At 46.3% G+C, this 18942-nt stretch overlaps 1 protein-coding gene across 1 annotated transcript in view; it reads right to left on the reverse strand.

Moving 5' to 3' along the window:
* The window catches only part of CERS5 (ceramide synthase 5), a 377000-nt gene that overhangs the window by 152772 nt on the left and 205286 nt on the right, over positions 1–18942 (reverse strand). The window lies entirely within an intron of this gene.

Raw genomic sequence — 18942 nt, forward strand, 5'->3', positions numbered from 1 at the left:
GCCGAGGATTCTGAGGACAACTCAATAACGGAGAATGGGCCCAGACAATGTTAGACAGCGCAGCAGAAGTGACCATAGCTCGCAAGATCCTGATGAATCTTCTGGAGACAGTGGACACAAATGAATACATTCAAGTGGAAACTGCAGACACCAGAGTCAGTGTACCTCATAAATTATATGAAATAACATTACGTATAGAGGGGAACAAAACTAGGAAAATAAGAGGTCTCTTCTGGGTGAACCTATCTAAAGATTATGATATCCTTCTAGCAGAAAAGGACTGGCCACCAGAGTTTGTCAGGGAGTGCCCACATGGCGAAGAAATGATTATGCCTGCCTTCTCAAATCACATTCCAATTCATAAAAAATACATATATGCTAGAAAATGGGCAGTGGCCCAAGCCCCTGCATTATATAAAAATCATGTAGGATGGGATGAGGATTCCCCTCACCATAAAATCCAGTTAAAAATCAACCTACTGCACAAAGACAGTATTCTGTTAAGCAAGAAGCTAAAAAACAAGTCAGGGAGATCTTAGATCAATCTGAGTACCAGGGGGTGATTGAAACATGCACCTCACAAATGAACAATCCTTTGTTTCCTGTCTCCAAACCAGACAATTCATATTGTCTAGTATTGGACTACAGGCACTTAAACTCTTGTTGCAAAACATTTGCAGTACAAAATTCACACAGTGCAGCACTGATGAATAACATCGTGCGCAAAAAATATAAAACTACATTAGATATTTCAAATGGTTTCTTCTGTCAAAACATTGCACCAGAAAGCAGGTATTTGACCGCTTTCTCTAGTATGGGGGCCCAAAAGCAATGTTGTCGTCTCCCACAGGGATTCAAGAATAGCCCAGGATTATTTTCAGCCAGAGTAACGGAGTTACTACAAATGTATGATGATGAGGCATTATCTTATGTCGACGATATCTATCTAACAGACGATGACCTGGAGACACACTTGAAAAGAGTGAACACCATAATACTTGGGTTCGCATCTGAAGGGTACAAATTTAACTTTAAAAAGTCACGAATTGCCCACCTCACTGTCCTATTTTTAGGATATTAGTTATCAAGTGAAGGCAAAAGGCTAGCAGACAACTTCTTAGAGAAGTGTGCAGTACTCCAAGCTCCAAAAATGCTGAAACATTTACAATCAATTCTAGGTTTCCTGAACCTCGGAAGAACCTACATTCTAAATTATGCAGAGAGGGTTAAACCGCTCTACGAACTAATAAAACCTGATTTCAAAGCAATTAATTGGACTCAGAAACACAGACAGTTTACGATCATTACAAACAGACATGTTAACTAAAACAAAACTGCAAACACGCACGAACGAAAGCAACCTTGTAATCAGAGTCATCCCGGGAAGATGCAGATTTACATACCCAACCTCTAATGAGGGGAGAAACGGTACCAATAGCTTACAAATCACACTTGTACACACAAGCTGAAATGAAATTCAGTTCCACTGAAAAGATTCTAAGTGCGGTACACACTGCTGTAGTAAAAGAAAGAGCCCTGGCACAAGGTAAACGCATTATAATGGTTACACGGTACCTGCCCTAGAAGCAGTAACAAGAGCAAGCATTCCGAATGCCAAAGCCTTACATCCGAGATTGATAAATGGGTTAATTCTCGTGCTGCATTAGACGTAGTATACGAATTTGATCCTAACTTAAAAACGCAAGAATTTCTCCAATACATATACGAATGTCCTCTGCCAACTGAAATTCTACCTCTGGAGCAGTACACCTGTGTAATCTACACAGACAGATTTGCACAACACTACGTTGTGGACAAAAAAGCATTTAGGGACCGGGCCTAGGGCCATGACCACTGCTCGTACATTTTCGTACAAACGCAGTGCTTTATTGGAGCTTCGCCCTACCTACGCCCCCCATTGCAAAAAATTCGATCTATCGCATATTCCCATGGAGGCTAACGCAAAATGCTCTCACTGTGACACCGTACTCTCTATTTACAATTGTAATACCTCTACTAAAGTCCTAAAAAATGAGAGTGAGAAGCACGTTGCTATGGCCCTCATCAATGCGCGATCCTTGAGCAAACATTGCCAAGAAATAGCGGACCTCATCAGCGATTATAACTTAGATGCCCTCTATATTACAGAAACATGGACGGATGAGGCATCCGCCCCCGACCTCGTTACGGCAGTTCCACCTGGCTATAACGCCTATCGACAGGATAGGGCCATAAAGAAAGGTGGAGGGTTGACCATTATAGTAAGAGACCAATATGAGGTCCGCATCTCGCCTATTCCTGCCACGTCATGTGAAGCAATACATTTAAACATAAAATTCACACCTCTTTTCAACTTTAAGGGAGTGCTTCTTTATCGACCTCCTGGGACTAGAGCAGCTTTCCTCACCAATTTAAGTACCATAACAGAATCAATAGCTACTGAAGAGTCCATCACAGTTATGGGCGATTTTAATTTCTATTTAGAACAAAAAAAATGACAGGGATACCATCGCCCTCAAATCAGATCTAGAAATAATGGGCCTTAGACAATTGGTCATGGCTCCTACCCACCAGGCAGGTCACACGCTGGATGGTATGTTTACAAACGTTGAAGATTTACATATAACTGAAATTCTCCCCATGACCTGGACAGATCATTCGGTCATATTTAGTAGCTTGACCATTAAAGGATCATTGAGGAAAAAGGTCTCATACCCGAAGCCAGGCACGTTTAAAGCATGGAAGGACATAAATTACAATGATCTAAATATACTCTTGAACAACACTAGTCCTGATCTATCTATCGATCCTAGCATTGCGACTCACCAATTCCATGAATGGCTGGGCGATGCCACGACTCAGTTGGCACCCACCAAATCCCATTCAAGAAACAGGAGCACGCCAACTGCTCAGTGGTACACAGAAGAGTTAAAAACCCAAAAACAATTAACAAGGAATAGGGAAAGGCACTGGTGCAGAACTTATGATAGCGAAAATAAGAAAAAATATAAAGAAGCTCTCGCCACCTACAAAATAATGATAACAGCAGCAAAAAAGCATTTTTTTTCGCTACATATAGAAAAAGCAAAAAATTCTAGCAGACAACTATATAACATTGCCAAAACCCTATCCGGTAACACACCGGACCTAAATCTTCCCCCATCACAACCATTATGCGACGCCTTGTCCGAGTTTTTCTTCTCGAAGGTAAACAACATATACCAAGCCTTTACCTTAGAACCTAATATCAGTAGTGTTGCCACCCCCGACCATCCTGAGAAATACCATGACTAGTTTTAAAACCCTAACCATTGATCAAACAAAGGACATAGTGAGATCTATCAAATCAGGATCAGCCCTGGACCCCTGTCCTACTTCTGTGCTCGCCATGGTATCAGATACAATTATTCCAATTATCACTCATGTCTGCAACACGATATTGAGCTCTGGGACTTATCCTGACTCTTTAAAAAATACGCTGATCAAACTTCTGCTCAAAAAGCCAAATCTAGATAGAGAGGAATTAAAAAAGGCCATGAATCAGCAGCTATCGGAATACATAGAAAGAAATAATTTGCTTGATGACACTCAGTTCGGTTTCCGTAAACACCATGGTACGTAAACCGCTCTCATCAAAGCAGCGGATGATATCAGAATCATCCGTGACCAAGGAGAAACAGCATTGCTGGTACTCCTGGATCTCTCGGCAGCCTTCGACACGGTCGACCATAAGATCTTGGTCGACCGTGTCGAAAAGATGGGTGTACGGCTCACTGCGAGAGACCTACTTGCTTCCTTCCTGGCAAACAGAACTCAGGCGGTCACATTAGGACCATTCCAATCGGCCAATCTGTCGTTACCGTGTGGGGTTCCTCAAGGCTCATCCCTAAGTCCGACACTATTTAACATATATGTGTCGGACCTTGCTAGTGTCATCAAAGCACACGGGATGAGCCTACTAACCTCATACGCAGATGACACACAACTGGTGTTGGCCATAAAGTGTGATGGGCAAGAGGTAGCAGAACGGTTCCAAAATGGAATGATTGCTATTGGTGAGTGGATGGCGAGAAACTGCCTGAAGCTCAATTCCGATAAAACGGAGGTGGTTATCTTTGGTACTCTCTCGCCAGCCTGGTCTGCAACTTGGTGGCCATCAGTTTTTGGCACCTCACCTTGCCCTACCTCTAAGGTCAGAAACCTGGGAGTTACATTTGATGACCAGCTCAATTTTATGGCACATGCAAATAAGGTAGCGGCCACTGCCCATTTTAAACTCAGAATGATAAGAAAAATCATCCCTTTTCTGCCGGACACGGCCGCCAAGACTTTGGTTACCTCACTGGTTTTAACATCATTAGACTAGTGTAATGGACTCTTTCTTAATGCACAAACCAGAGTTACAAAAAAGCTGCAGACTGTACAGAACGCGGCTGCACGCCTGCTCTCTAAAAAACCTAAATTTGTGCCCATTTCAGATACCTTGAAGACCTACCATTGGCTGAACATCCAAACAGGATAAAGTTCAAATCACTGTGCACAGTTTACAAAGTGTTGCAGGATCAAGGGCCTCGCTTCCTTAAAGACCAACTAATACCTTATAACCCGGTCAGAAAGCTCCGATCCACATCACTTAATCAATTAGTGGTCCCACGCAGCATAACAGTCTCCTGGGGCGACCGCCGCTTTCTAGTTGCGGCTCCTAAAATCTGGAATACTCTGCCACACCACATAAAAACCAGTCCCTCACTCCTACAGTTCCGAAAAAGACTGAAGACGTGGCTATTCAACCAATAACACAGCTAGTCCGCATAAACTTCAGCCTTGGGGAGGGACATTACTGTAGTCTAGCGCCGAGACGCCCACGGGTATTCGTTCGCGCTCTATAAATGTCAGTAAATAAATAAATAAATAAATAGTGCTGCGTGCGCGATTGTTAAAGGTCGATGGTACGAAGGAAAATTTAGACCATTGGTCACTAAAACTCAATCACTTGGAGATTGTACAGCTCAGCGAGCTGAACTACAGACTTTTAAGATGGCGCTTGAAAATACTGAATGCGAATTCCCCACACTAATAGTGTGCGATTCATACTACTGCGTCCAGTCTTACAATGAATACTTACAGAACTGGGATCAAAATGGTTTCAAAGATGCAAAAGGTGGCACAATAAAGCATAAAATGCTCTGGGAACAAGTAGTTCTTTTACAGAAAGAACTACAAAAGACTCACGTGATACATACACTGAGTCATCAGCGTGATGGCGTTCACGTTATAGGGAATTCATTGGCTGATGAGGCCGCGAAGGCGGCTGTGCAAACGGCTTCCGTAGCTGCAATCACCCGGTCAAAAACAAAAATAGAAGGCGAAATAATGCAAGCCGTCAGTGCTTCAGTAAAAAACAGTAATAAGACACTCCTGAAAGGCTTTCCAGTAAAGTACTCATACAAAACTGATGCGAATAATGTTCCTTTTGCCGTAATCCCTGGAGCGGGGGATAGTGCAATTCCAAACATGAAACACAGATTAGGACTAATTTTAGCGGCACATGAAGGGCTCGCTTCTGCACATGCTGGTGTTTCCGCCACAATATCATTAATAAAACAAAGATATTGGTGGCCACGTATGAGAGAACAGACTAGAAATTATGTTCTAAAATGTGAAATATGCCAAAGAATGAAATATCAACAGTAAAACGACCAGCACAGACGCCCCTTCTGATCTCATATAAACCATTAGCGTGTGTTTACCTGGACCACTGTGGTCCCTTGCAAAGGGATGGCAACTATAAATATATCATGGTTGCAGTGGATTCCTGCACAAGATTCATTTGGATGTGGCCCCACCGCTCGGCTGACGCCAGAACTGTTATAAAAGATTTCGAGTCTTTATCGGCACATACGCAATTGGCATGCTACATTCTGACTAGGGTCCTGCGTTTAGCTCTCAAGCTTAAAAGGAGGCCATGACCAGCTTGGGCATTGCATTGCGGTACATTAGTCCATTCCATCAGGAGGGAAATGCGGTAGTGGAGAGAAAAACCCATGACATAAAGCAATCTATAACAGCGAGGGTATTAGGTTCGGGTGATGGGTGGGTGAAATATTTAAGAAGTGTCCAACGTAGTCTTAATAATCTGCCAAGAAATTCTCTGGTTGGAATCCCTCCATATGAACTTTTGTTTGGTACAAGAATGATAATCGAAGATCTCGATTGTCAGACTTCAGGGGTGGAACAAAAAGCGTTTGATATCAAAGATTGTTTGGCTGTTTTGCAGGACTTGAATGAAACAAGAAGAAGTCTAAGTAACACAAAGTTAAAGTCAACGGCCACTAATGATCCAAGTGAACATGAAGACAAGCCAGCAAACAAAACTTTCAAAGACAAAACTAGAGAACTCTTTCATCAACTTGGGGAAACATATCTGATTTCACCGTGGATTGAATTGTGGAAGGTGTACTTCTCCTCCTGCTCTGGCTCATTTTGGTTCTAAGCTTGGGAATAATGATTGATGGAAAATACAGTACAATGGACACAGCAAGTCAGAACATCAACTTGGTTCTAAAACCTCACAGATCCTCTCACATTGAAAAAATGAGAACTGTCATCAGTGAACATCACAGCCATTTCTATATCTGGTGGTGTAGCATGGGTCGCTACTGATTACGACATCTATGGCCCGGTTGAACTCTTGAAGTATCCACATCAGTTCAAGATTTCTTTAAGTGACTTTGTATCACCTAGTACTTTCTCTGATGATTGGGACTTTGAAAATATTAACAATATGATGTCAGATTTAGAAATATCAGCTAAATATACAGAACATGATTATTTACAAGGTTCATCAAATTACGAAGAAATATATTGCTTTAATCACTATGGGCATCGCTATTTGCATAAATCGGCTAATCCTAGAAATGTTTTTATTTATAATCAATTGGAACATTGTCCAACTCCGCCAAAAGGCAGCTCAAAAACATTTGATGAGAAATTCCCATACTTTTCAGGGTTTAATATCACTGATCCAGAAACGTTTTATTATAAGATTATGAATAAGACAGGAATGAAAAACATGTTGACAAATACTAAACTGATTTATTCTGAAAATTTTTATGAAAAGATGTCTATGTAGGGTTTTGAATTTTGGAAAAACAACATTGAGACAAAAACTGTCTGGGGTACAAAAGACTGGCAGGTACAAGGTTTAGAATCATTATTCAGAGCCTGCATGATCCCAAAACAAATAATGTTCCTGAATGACACCATTCAACAAACAACCTGTCTTGGCCTAGCCAGGATAAAGGACTTAAACAAACTGTCTATACCAAAACCCATACCTGACAGTAATAGCACTACAGAAGTGGAGATAGACTTATTCCATATTTTAAAACAAAACAGAACAAATCCTAATTGGAACAAATGGTTGATCTGGCCCACAGACACTAATAACTGTCAAGATAGATTCCTGAACAAAATACAGGGGTTCAAACAGAATAGGCCAGACTCAATATATTCCCAGAGACAACATCCAGGGATAATAACAACCTATAGTGTAGGAAAACTATGCATCGAATGGCTACAGAAATCCACACTACCTGAAATTAAGCAACACTTGACTTTACTTAAAGAAGGTGCTGACTTGCGAGATTTCTTACTGGGACCTCGCAAACAGCGTCAAAAACGTTTCATATACGCCGGTATATACGTAGCTTACAATGAAGCTTGGAAAGTAACGCAAATTGAAACTGCAGAAAAAATACGAGAAATTGATAGTATTCATTTGGAAAAATCAATGTCTGTAGTGGACAATGGGTTACCAACTCTGTCCTCCCAGAATTTATTCACTGGACAGCATTGTATCATCTGCTATTGATATAATAGAACAGGATATGCTAATGTTACAACATGGCCAGTCCCAATTACGTTCTATTGTACAGTTAGGCTGGACGTTACAAAATCTGCGTTCAGGCTACGTGCCATGGCGTCTGATAAACACAACGTCATTATTTACTATCTTTAACCTTACTGATAAACAAATCTCTTTGGCACAAAGAGGGGCAAACTATACAGTGCTGAGCATTGAAAAACTAGAAAGATTACCATTGACAGTCTCTGAAAAACCTGTCATTGAATGGATAATACATGGCACCATTACAATTCCGATAACAACTTTTCAGTTTCAATATTGCCAAAAGTATATACCAGCAGGCCTGTATGAAAGGTTGGGTAAAGGCTACATCAAGTCAACCTGGAATTTGCCTTGCACACATAGATGTTGGAGTGGGGGCAAGAAAGAGGTATTCCTTAGTGGTAACAACTGTAAAAATTCACTAAGCGGTATACTTCTGTGTCAAGGAATTAACTTACACAAAGCCTGCGAAGGTTCATCAAATAACCTTTCACGCCACCTGCACGGCACCCCTGCTACACAGATAGAACCTTTTTTCAGACAGCTTTCCAACGGCAGCTACGTTATAAGTGACCACAGCTGTTGTGGCATGGTGCCAGGACCGGCCTATCTCGTGAGCGTTACTTCCAGGGTCACTTGTTGTATGCAAGTATTGTATCCAAACAACAAGCCAGACATGGAGACAGCAATATGGCCTTCTTTGAATATCTCTTCTATTCGAATTGATACTTTAAGCAGAATGAAGTCTATTCTTTTACAAACAACTGCACCTTTAACCTCGTCTAGAGAAACGTATGATCTGCAAGTTGCAAAGACAGCAGCAGAGATACATACAATATTATCGACAAATTGCCCCGTACATTTCGTAGAAATGTTAAGCCAAATCTTAAACATGTCTGATACCAGTGGCATCGCACATGTATTTAAGACAATTTTTTCGGGACTGTTAGCACCCTTTGAAGCAGTCCTGAGCATCTTCCCGAAATTCGTGCACTCTGTGTTCGGCGGCCTGCCTCTCATCTGGGGACTCGTAGCAGGAATCTTATTTTTGTTCCTTCAGCTCCGATATGGCAAGTCAAGTCACAGACAAAACTCAGGCTACAATGGAAGACACGATCCTAGCAATGCAATACAGAGAGCGGATTACTAAAGTCCTCGGCTTGGCTCGGCTAAGAGATCTGAATACTACCTGGTTTCTTTCATTCAGACCAATCTGGCAGGATTGCATCTTACCTGTTCTACGATGCCTACTCTGCGGAAAAGAATGCGTGTTAGACGTCTGTCTCACACTTCCACCAGCAGTACCTATGGATATCGATACTTTGCTTGGTTCGGTAACGGCTCATGCAACGTGTTGTCCCCAGCGGCTACCCATTCTGATGACGGCATTCGTTGAGACCTCACCATTACGATAAGTGGCGGTGAGGTACGAGATGAAAGCGGCACACAGGTACAACCTTCTGTGACCATTGCTGATCTAGACACCAATGATGGCAATGCTTCGCATATATGCACTATTTCTACTTTTTCGGACTTGGTCCAACTTTCACCTACTGTTGTAGACAAATTTTTTTCCAGCCTATCGGAGTTAATGTTCTCTCCTAACAACGAGAATAACTGTTGAAAAAGCAAGCACAAGACGTTCCTAAAATCTGAATTCGGCCTTCAGTTTTGATAAACAGAACCTATAAAGCTTTGGAACTATTTTCTTTCCCCAGAAAGCGAAATTGATTTTTTCCAGTTCCCAAAATATTTACCTTTTTGGCACATGATACTCTGCTTAAAGTAGAACTATTCTTAGCAAACAAGATTTCTATATTTAGAAGCTCTAGAGACAATATTACTCAGTCTCTAACACATGTACAGTCTTGTATAACTATGTGATGAAATGGTCTCGACCTTCTCTTCTGTATTAAGAGCCATTTCATAAATGTAAATTTTGTGATTCATTCAGTCAACATTCTAAATGTACAATATATGGATTATCTGAATGTACCACTGCTTACAAAAAATGTACAGTATAATACTCATTTTCTGTGTATATACCATTTCAAAAGCATTTTATGTATTTTGGGGTGGGATTGAAAACACATGCTTAGATATGCTTAAACATTGCTTAGTATTTAGTAATGATGGACATTATACGTGGAGTGAGTGTTGTAGATGATTCTAGGACTCTAGTAAATATTCCCGATTTCATGCCCTTATGTCGTTATATCAAATCATACCCTTATATAGGCATAAGAATCATACCCATATTAAGACATAGCCAATGCAGTCCAAATATGGCAAGGCTACTCAATAGACTCCTAGAAAGCACAACGCGTTCTTAAACAAACCAAGCCTCCAGCAGCCTGGGAATTCCCCCTGCTTCTGTATTGATTTGTCCTAGAACTCCTGGAGTCCTGAAAGAACTGAGAGTTCTTAGTGACGTCTTATGTCCAACCTTACGTCAAGCTCGGCACCTTCCAGGTATAAATATACCAGCATCTGCCTTAAGCAACACACAGTTGTTTGGAGCAGATCGGCTATCTACTTGCCCAAAGCCCTGCTGATGAGAGTGCCAAAGGAAGCCGACCCTCCCTGCTGACGCACTGAGAGAGGCACTGTCTTTTCTCCTGCCGAGAAATCCAGCTCCAGTGTTTCCCTGTCACCCTTGCGGGTTGCTGGAGATCGAGTCCTGAGAAAGAGATACAAGACCTCCTTCATTCTATAACCAAGGTACGGACCGGATTAGACCCGTAGAGATTTCTTGATTCAGATTCTTGGCAAAAACGATAGCTCATCTACTAGGCTTAGGTTAAGTACACTGGGGTAGGCATATCTTAGAAACACCAGTTGAGTATGTTTAGTCATTATTTTATCATTGTATGTATTTTATCCATTTTAAGTATCTTATGGCTTAGAAACCATATAAATGCATTTACAGTATTATTTCATAATACTCATTTTACTGTACGCACTTTACTTTATGACAAGTATTGCAATTGTGGCAATTCACTTCTCTTGCATGAGAAAGAGGACTGCTCAATAAATAACCTTTTTATTGAAAATGCCAGTCTCTCTATTTCTCTGCACTCCTGGTGAAACTAAGCATGCACGATTAATTGAGTGAAATACCCATCTATTGTTTCCGCGACTCTGGAGATATACTCCTTATTCTGGGGGAGCAAAGTTGTCATGTTTATGCGGTTGTCAGAAACTAATCCCTTCTTGTCAATTCAAGAAAATTAGCACCTTCTTGTTTACTCGAGAAAGTTTCTAGTGACCTCTGAGTTAGCTGGCATTTCATAATTAAGTCTAACATATTCAATAGAGACCTAGTCGACCTCAGTCCTACGTCTACACTGTCGTTTGTTATTCCAATGCGCAGAGCCTATTGGGAACATAGGAACTACACTACACCCCCCCCCCCTTCTCAAGAAACCAAAAATCTGCTTCCACAAAAGGGCGCCACAACCCCCAAGCGCCAAGAAGAAACCTAACTGCCCACAGGACTACTGGGGATCAACCAGGTACCGGGCTGTGCCATCTCAGCCCCCTCTGTCTGCACCTGTGCCCCCCTCCGCTGTCCTGCCATTGTTGTGTGGATTGCCCTGTTTAGACTGCTAACCTGCCTAAAACTGAACCGAACTGTGCTGCTCCTCAGCGCTCCCCTGCTGTGCCCTGAGAAGCGCTGTGAGCCTAAAGACTGTTGCTGCCTGAAGCGCTGTAACCTGCTGACTGCCCCAAGCGCTATATCTACCCAGCGCTGTGGCCCCAAGACCTGCCGTCGCGCATACTAGCGCTGTGCGTGTGCCCTGGAGCGCCGCCCCCCTGGGAGCGCTATCTGCCCCCAATTACCGCCGCAGCCCGGGTCGTCAGTGCAGCTGAGGCTGCCCTGTCAGGTGCTGTGATTTGCCCCCAGGTGGCCCTCAGTGCCAGGAGAGGGCCGCCGCCGTGTTGTTGTGGGCCGCGCCCGGCCCGATTGTGTGCAGTCCTTGCGGCGACCCCCAGAGCCTTGGGGAGGCCGCCGGGATCATCCGGAAGCCTCCTGCCCCCGCTGAGCATCACGTTGCGGCGGCCCCCGGTGTCAGGAGAGGGCCACCGGAATTCCTGTCAGGCCACACTAGGCCCGACAAGGCCTGAAGCCTCCACCCGCCATCACGTGACGGGGGACGCGGCGTCCCTGGCCACGCCCCCATCAGGGCACCGCGCAGAGATTGGCTGACGCTGCCGTGCCCACCCAAACCGCCTGCTGATTGGTTCCCGGGACGCCCATGTCATCGCGGGCCCGGGAACAGGACATCCCTTCACCGGAGGGCTCAGGGAGTGGCCAGAGCCCTCCATCCTCCACGAGACGCCGCCGCTCTGCCCCCGACTGGTCCCGAGGCTGGAGGAGCCTGACGGAGGCCCGGGACCGGTCCACCTAACAGAGCGGCGCTTACTAGAGGGCTCCAAGAGGAGCCGGAGCGCTTCCCTAGCCCCTTGTGCCTACGCAGGGGCCCGAGCGGCCGAATAGAAAAAGGTAAACCCCCGGGGAGGAGGGCGGAACGCCGGAGAAGGCCCAGAGTTCACCCGTCCCCTGGGGAAACTGTTGCTGGGCCCCGTTGGCCGCCAATCCCTTGCCAGAAGGTCGACAAACCTCCGAGGAGGAGGGCGGGAGGCCCCAGCAGGCCCTTAGCTCGCCCCTCCCTGGGGAAAACTGGTGACTGGGCCCCGTTGGCCCTCGTGGCACTCCTAGTGCTTAATGAACTGGTCCTGCCAGAGTTTACCCCGGACTAGGGGAAGGGAAGGACGGAGATGCTCGGAGAGGTTTATATCAAGGAGGATTACCCGAGTCCCAGGGAAATGTTTAGCATTGCATTATGACCTGTTAATTCCTGATTGAGGAAAGGTTTAGTCCTGTTGATTGAGAGCCTTGAAAAGCTGATTTCTGCTTTACTGATCCTACTGACATCCATGCTGATGCTAGGCCCCTCTCATGAAATGTTTATGCTTGATTAATAGGGGTAATGCACTGCTTATTCAGGCATCAGGAAATGTGTTGGTTTTACCCTAATGAAATGGTCATGTTTACCTAATGAGATGTTCCCTCTGATTGGGGAAATGTTTTACCTTCAATGACCTGTTCTACTCCTACTCAGGGAAGTGCTTTCTACTCCTCCCTAATGCAGAGTTTCCCGAATGCCTCTAGTTATATAATGAAATGTTTCCCCTGCTGCCCTAAGGAACTGTGTTACTGAGGCATTGCTATCTTGATTATTCATTGCCCTGAGACTGGGCCAGAGCCCCGGAAGACACCTTTGGGGGACCGGTTGCTCCAATCTGCCCTAGGCAGGACTCCAAGGAATGCTAAAACGTGTTGTCGCTTTGTTGGTCTTGAGGCACAAGGATATATATAGCCTTACTCTGGTTACTGAAATGTTGAATCCTGCTTCATGAGAGTAATGCCTGTTTATTCAGGTTAAAGGAAATGTTTATTCTTGCCTAACGAAATCACCACCTTGGCTTGATGCCTGGTTATGATTTCCTGCTAAAATGGTTATTTCCCAATGAAAAGTTCTTCTTGATTCAGGAGATGTGTACCCTGGTCTGAAGAAGTGTTGATTCTACGACTTCTAATTATTGAATCGTTTACTCCAGTCTCCTGAAATGTTATGCTCTGGTTTAATGATATGCTGATTCCGGACATGATGGAATGTTATTGCCAAAGTAATGAAATGTTACTCCTTTGATGAAATGCTTTGATGGACCAAAGATCCCGGGATAATTGAGTAGGAATATGCTACTTACCAGTATGCATCTGTTCTTGGCATGAAGGGCTGCTGACATTCATATCTGTGCATAGATCGCCGCCTAGTGTTGGGTCCGGATGATTGCACATTGTTGTCCTGGAAGAGTCTTCGAAGTATCACGAGATAGGTGGCTCCTCCCCTGGACTACAGTGCGCATGGGCATCCTCTCCATCCCCAGATTGTTTTTCGCCATTGTGGCAGAGATGGAGTGTAATACTGAAAGTGATGACCATGCCTGAAAATGCTTCTGAGAGCTGCAGCTGCGACAGGCACCGGGGAGGAGGGCGGGCGATATGAATGTCAGCAGCCCTTCATGCCAAGAACAGATGCATACTGGTAAGTAGCATATTCCGTTCGAGGCATGAGGGCTGCTGAATTCATATCTGTGCATAGAATAAATAGCAGTTTCCTCCTTACTTGCGGGTGCCCGTGCCAGCTGCAGCAATCTGAAAGAGAGTCCTGAGAACAGCCTGACCTACAGCAGCTTGCTGTTTGGAGTGTACATCTACGCAGTAGTGTTTGGTAAATGTATGTATAGTGGTCCATGTGGCTGCTCTACATATGTCCTCTAGAGGAATATTACCCAGGAAAGCCATGGAGGCCCCCAATTTGCGTGTGGAATGCGCCCTAGGGGGAACGGTTAGAGTGCGTTTAGCTTTCTGATAACAGATCTGGATACATTTAACAATCCACCTGGCTATACCTGACTTGGAGATAGGGTTGCCTTTATGTTGTGGAGAGAATGCAACGAATAGCTGTTTAGTCTTTCGAAAGTCTTTTGTCCTGTCGATGTAATACAGGAGAGCCCTTTTTACATCTAAGGTGTGCAGTGCTCTGTCTGCCACCGAATCTGGGTTAGGAAAGAAAACGGGCAGTTCTATATTTTGATTGATGTGGAACTGCGAAATCACTTTTGGCATAAATTTAGGGTTGGTGCGAAGCACCACTCTATTCGCATGGATTTGCAGGTAGGGTTACTGAATTGTGAGGGCTTGCAGCTCACTGACCCTCCGCAGGGATGTAATAGCTATGAGGAAGGCCACCTTCCAGGTGAGGAACTGTATGTCACAGGAATGGAGTGGCTCAAAGGGTGGCCCCCATGAGTCTGATGAGAACGATATTCAAGTTCCAGACTGGTGAAGGGGGGTGTCTGGGAGGGATCACTATTTTAAGCCCTTCCAAAAAGGCTTTAATGGCAGGTACCCTAAAAACGGAAAGATGTTGCCTGTTTTGAAGGTAAGCGGCTATGGCCGCCAGATGGATCCTGATGGAACTGTACGCCAGGTTGCATCGGTACAGATGCAACAAGTAACATATGATGTTTTGCATAGATGCGTCCAACGGTTGGCCGCATAGCAGGCCCTGGTAGTTGGTCGCCTTGCCTCCTTGATGATGTCCATACACTCAGGAGGCAAGTTCAGGTATCCAAACTCTATGACGTCAGGAGCCAAATCGCAAGGTTCAGCTGATGTGGATCTGGGTGCTGAATGTCGCCATGGCTCTGCGTGAGGAGGCTGGGAGTGAGGTGCAGCCGCTGGTGAGGCACCACTGAAAGTTCCAGGAACGTGGTGTACCAAGCTTGCCGTACCTACGTTGGAGCAACCAAGATGAGTGTCATGGAGTGCTGTCGCAGTTTGCGCGCCACCAGAGGTATGAGGGGGGCTGACGGAAAAGCGTACGCAAATCTGCCTGACCAGTTCATCCATATCGCATTGCCCTGAGACTGCGGGTGTGGGAACCTGGCGGCGAAGTTTGGGCATGTTGCGTTCTCGCTTGTGGCGAACAGGTCGATGTCTGGATGACCCCACTGCTGGAAGTACGGTTGGAGAACCGACGGGTGGATCTCCCACTCGTGCATCTGATGACTGTGCCTGCTGAGCAGGTCCGCCATCTGGTTGTCCACACCTGGGAGATGCTCCGCCATGAGGAAGACGTTTCTCTGAATGGCCCACTTCCATATGCTCTGGGCTAGGTGTGACAGTTGCGGGGAGTGCGTGCCCCCCTGCTTCTGGTGTAATACATGGCGGTCATGTTGTCCGTCCGGACTAACACGACCTTGTTGCACAGGTGCAACTTGAATGCTCTCAGTGCCATGAAGATCGCCATGAGTTCCAACACATTGATATGCATCCTCTGCTGTTGCGCAGTCCATAGGCCCTGCACCGTGTAGTGGAGGACATGCGCCCCCCAACCCTGGAGAAATGCGTCCGTCGTTAGCACTAATTGTGGGACAGGCTCTTGGAACGGTCGTCCCCTGCAAAGGTTTTGTGGGTTCCACCAATGCAGAGAGTTGTAAGCATGACCGGTCACCAACACTAGGTCCTATAGATGTCCATGAGCCTGGTTCCACTGACGGGCTAAGCATTCTTGAAGGGGTCGCATGTGCAGCCTCGCGTGCGGGACTATGAATATGCAGGATGCCATCATGCCGATCAGTTGCATGAAAACCTGTGCTGGGAGGGATTGCTGAGGTCGGAACCTCCGGATGAGCGCTTGCATGCTGTTGACCCTGGCTGCGGCCGGCTGCGCTGTGGCCGACTGGGTGTCTATTGACGCCCCCAGGTACTGTTGCACATGGGCTGGCTGCAGGTGAGACTTCGCGTAGTTGAGAGAGAACCCTAGACTGTGAAGGAGGTGAATGGTCCGCGACATGTCGTGGCCGCACTGTATGGCAGACCGTGCCTGGACGAGCCAGTCGTCCAGGTAGGGATACACGTGAATACCTTCCCTGCGCAAGTGCGCTGCCACAGTTGCCAAGCACTTGGTGAAAACCCTTGGAGCGGTAGTGACCCCAAATGGCAGGACTTTGAATTGGTAATGCTGACCGTTGACTGTGAACCTGAGATATTTCTTGTGACTTGGGTGAATGGGAATGTGGAAATACGCATCCTTGAGGTCCAGGGTGGCTAGGAAGTCGCCCTGACGGAGCAGCGGCAGGACTTGTTGTAAAGTTAGCATGTGAAAGTGCTCCGAGAGGATGAATTGGTTGAGGGGTCTGAGGTCTGGAATGGGCCTTAGGGACCCGTCCTTTTTTGGAATCAAGAAGTACAGGGAGTATACCCCTGCACCCCTTTCTTCGGCAGGCACTAGTTCTATGGCTCCTTTTTGCAGCATGGAGAGAACTTCTTGCTGCAATAAGTGCGAGTGCTCTGCGGACATAGGACGGTTTCTTGGGGGTAGGTTGGGGGGGGGTGGAGGTCAGTTCTAGACAATAGCCGTAACGGATAAGTTGTCTCACCCACCTGTCTGTTGTGATGTTCTCCCAGAGCGGCAGGAACTGCTGAAGTCTCCCCCCGACAGGTGTTAGATGGTCGGGGGGCAGTGACAAGAAGTCACTGTTTGTTGGGAGTGGAGGACCTGGCGTTGTTATTGCCACGGCCTCTCCCTTTGGCGCTGTTCCCACGGTATCCGCCTCTGGTGTTCTTAGTGTATGCTGACTGCGTGTTGCCTTTGGCGTACTGGGAGTGCTGTAGAGCTTGTCCTCTTGTTGCTCCCCTGTTACCGGAGCGACAAAAGGAACCGCTCCAAAACTGCTGTAACTGGAGAGCCCCCATGGACTTTGCAGTCTCAGTGTCTTTTTTCATTTTTTCGAGTGTTGTGTCAACATCGGGTCCAAACAGGAAGTCCGGATTAACCGGCTGATTGAGAAGGGTAGTTTGGATTTCGGGTTTAAACCCAGAGATGCGGAGCCATGCGTGGCGTCGCAGCATCACGCTAGTATTTATCGCCCTTGCTGCAGTGTCCGCTTCGTCCAGTGCGCATTTGATGGACGCATTGGAGATAAGTTTACCCTCTTGGATAACCATTTCCGCAGCCTCTCTGTACATATCAGGCATGTGCTGCATTAATTGTTCTAGGGTGTTATAGTGCGCCCTGTCTACCTAGCCAACAGGGCTTGTGTATTGGCTATTCTCCAAGTGTTAGTGGCCTGCGCTGCCACCCGCTTCCCAGACGCCTCAAAGATTTTGGACTCTTTGTCCGGAGGGGGAGCATCTCCTGTTGATTGAGAGTTAGCCCTTTTGCGTGCGTTAGCCACCACAAGGGAGTCCAAGGGGAGCTGGCCTTTGATGTAGGTTGGAGCCACTGGAGCAGGCCTGTATTTTTTGTCGATCCGTGGATTGATAACCCTGGCTTTTGTTGGCTCCTTGAAGATGGCTGTGGCATGTTTGAGTACCCCCTTAAGCATGGGCAGTGTCCTGGTGGAGCGTTCAGATGTGGAGAAGGTGTCGAACAAGAAATCCTCATCCACTGGCTCAGCATGCATTTCAACGTCATGAATGAGGGCTGCGCGCTCTATCAATTCATTGAACGCTGCAGTGTCCTCATTTGGAGATTGTTTAACATTGTAGGACTGAGAGTCTGGGGTAGTATGGGGTTCATCAGGGTCATCGCCAGGATCCGCTGCCCCTGACCATTGATTTGATACATCCTGATCAGTGTCAGTATTGTAAGAGAAGCCCATATGGCTATAGTCTGCAGTTAAGTCCTCCTCACTCTGTGTTGGAGAATGAACGGTATGGTGCGAGTAGTCCTGTAGAGGTTCAACAAGAACCGTAGAGGTACTAGAAGCCATCGTCTTTTTGAGGGGAATTTTGTAACCCTCCAAAGGGTGCTCAGGCGCGATCTTCCGCTTGTGGGCGGTAAGCAGCCCGACTCCGAGTCAATAAACAGTTTCGTTTGGTTGTCGTAAGAAGGTTCATGATAGACGACCTGTGCATGTGAGGGCACCTTTGCCACCTTGGAAGCCTCTTGAGTCTTTGGACGTGCAGTAGGCGGAAGGCCAAACTTAAGTGGCGTCGATTCAGCCTGCTTCGAACCTGAAGCGCCGGCTTCGAGTTTCTTCGACGCCTGAGTAGGCCGCTCGCTCGAGCGCGTGGAATCGAACCTCCTTGCGCGGTGCGCCTCCGTCTTTGGGCGTCGACGATAATTTCGGGGCGTCCTTGGCCGTGGCTTCGACCCTCTTCGCCAGCCCAGCCTTGAGTCCCGAGAGGGGTGGCTGGAGACCTTTCCCGAACGGAAGACCCTTGCCCTTCTCGCTATGTTTGGTAGCGGACGCAGGCACCGGCGCCGAGGCCTTCGAGGCGACGGTCTTGTTGGCAGAGCCCTGCTTCGGAGTCCCAGTCTTGGCGCAGACGGGAATCTTCGGCATCGAAGAATCGATGACAGCCTTCGAGGCGGGCGTCTACGTCGAACCGACCACCTTTTTGAGGAGTTTCGGTTTCGATTTCGTCTCCGTCTGTTTCGGTTTCGATTTCA

The sequence above is a fragment of the Lissotriton vulgaris genome, chromosome 1_1, assembly GCF_964263255.1.
Source record: "Lissotriton vulgaris chromosome 1_1, aLisVul1.2, whole genome shotgun sequence".
Lineage (NCBI taxonomy): Eukaryota > Metazoa > Chordata > Amphibia > Caudata > Salamandridae > Lissotriton > Lissotriton vulgaris.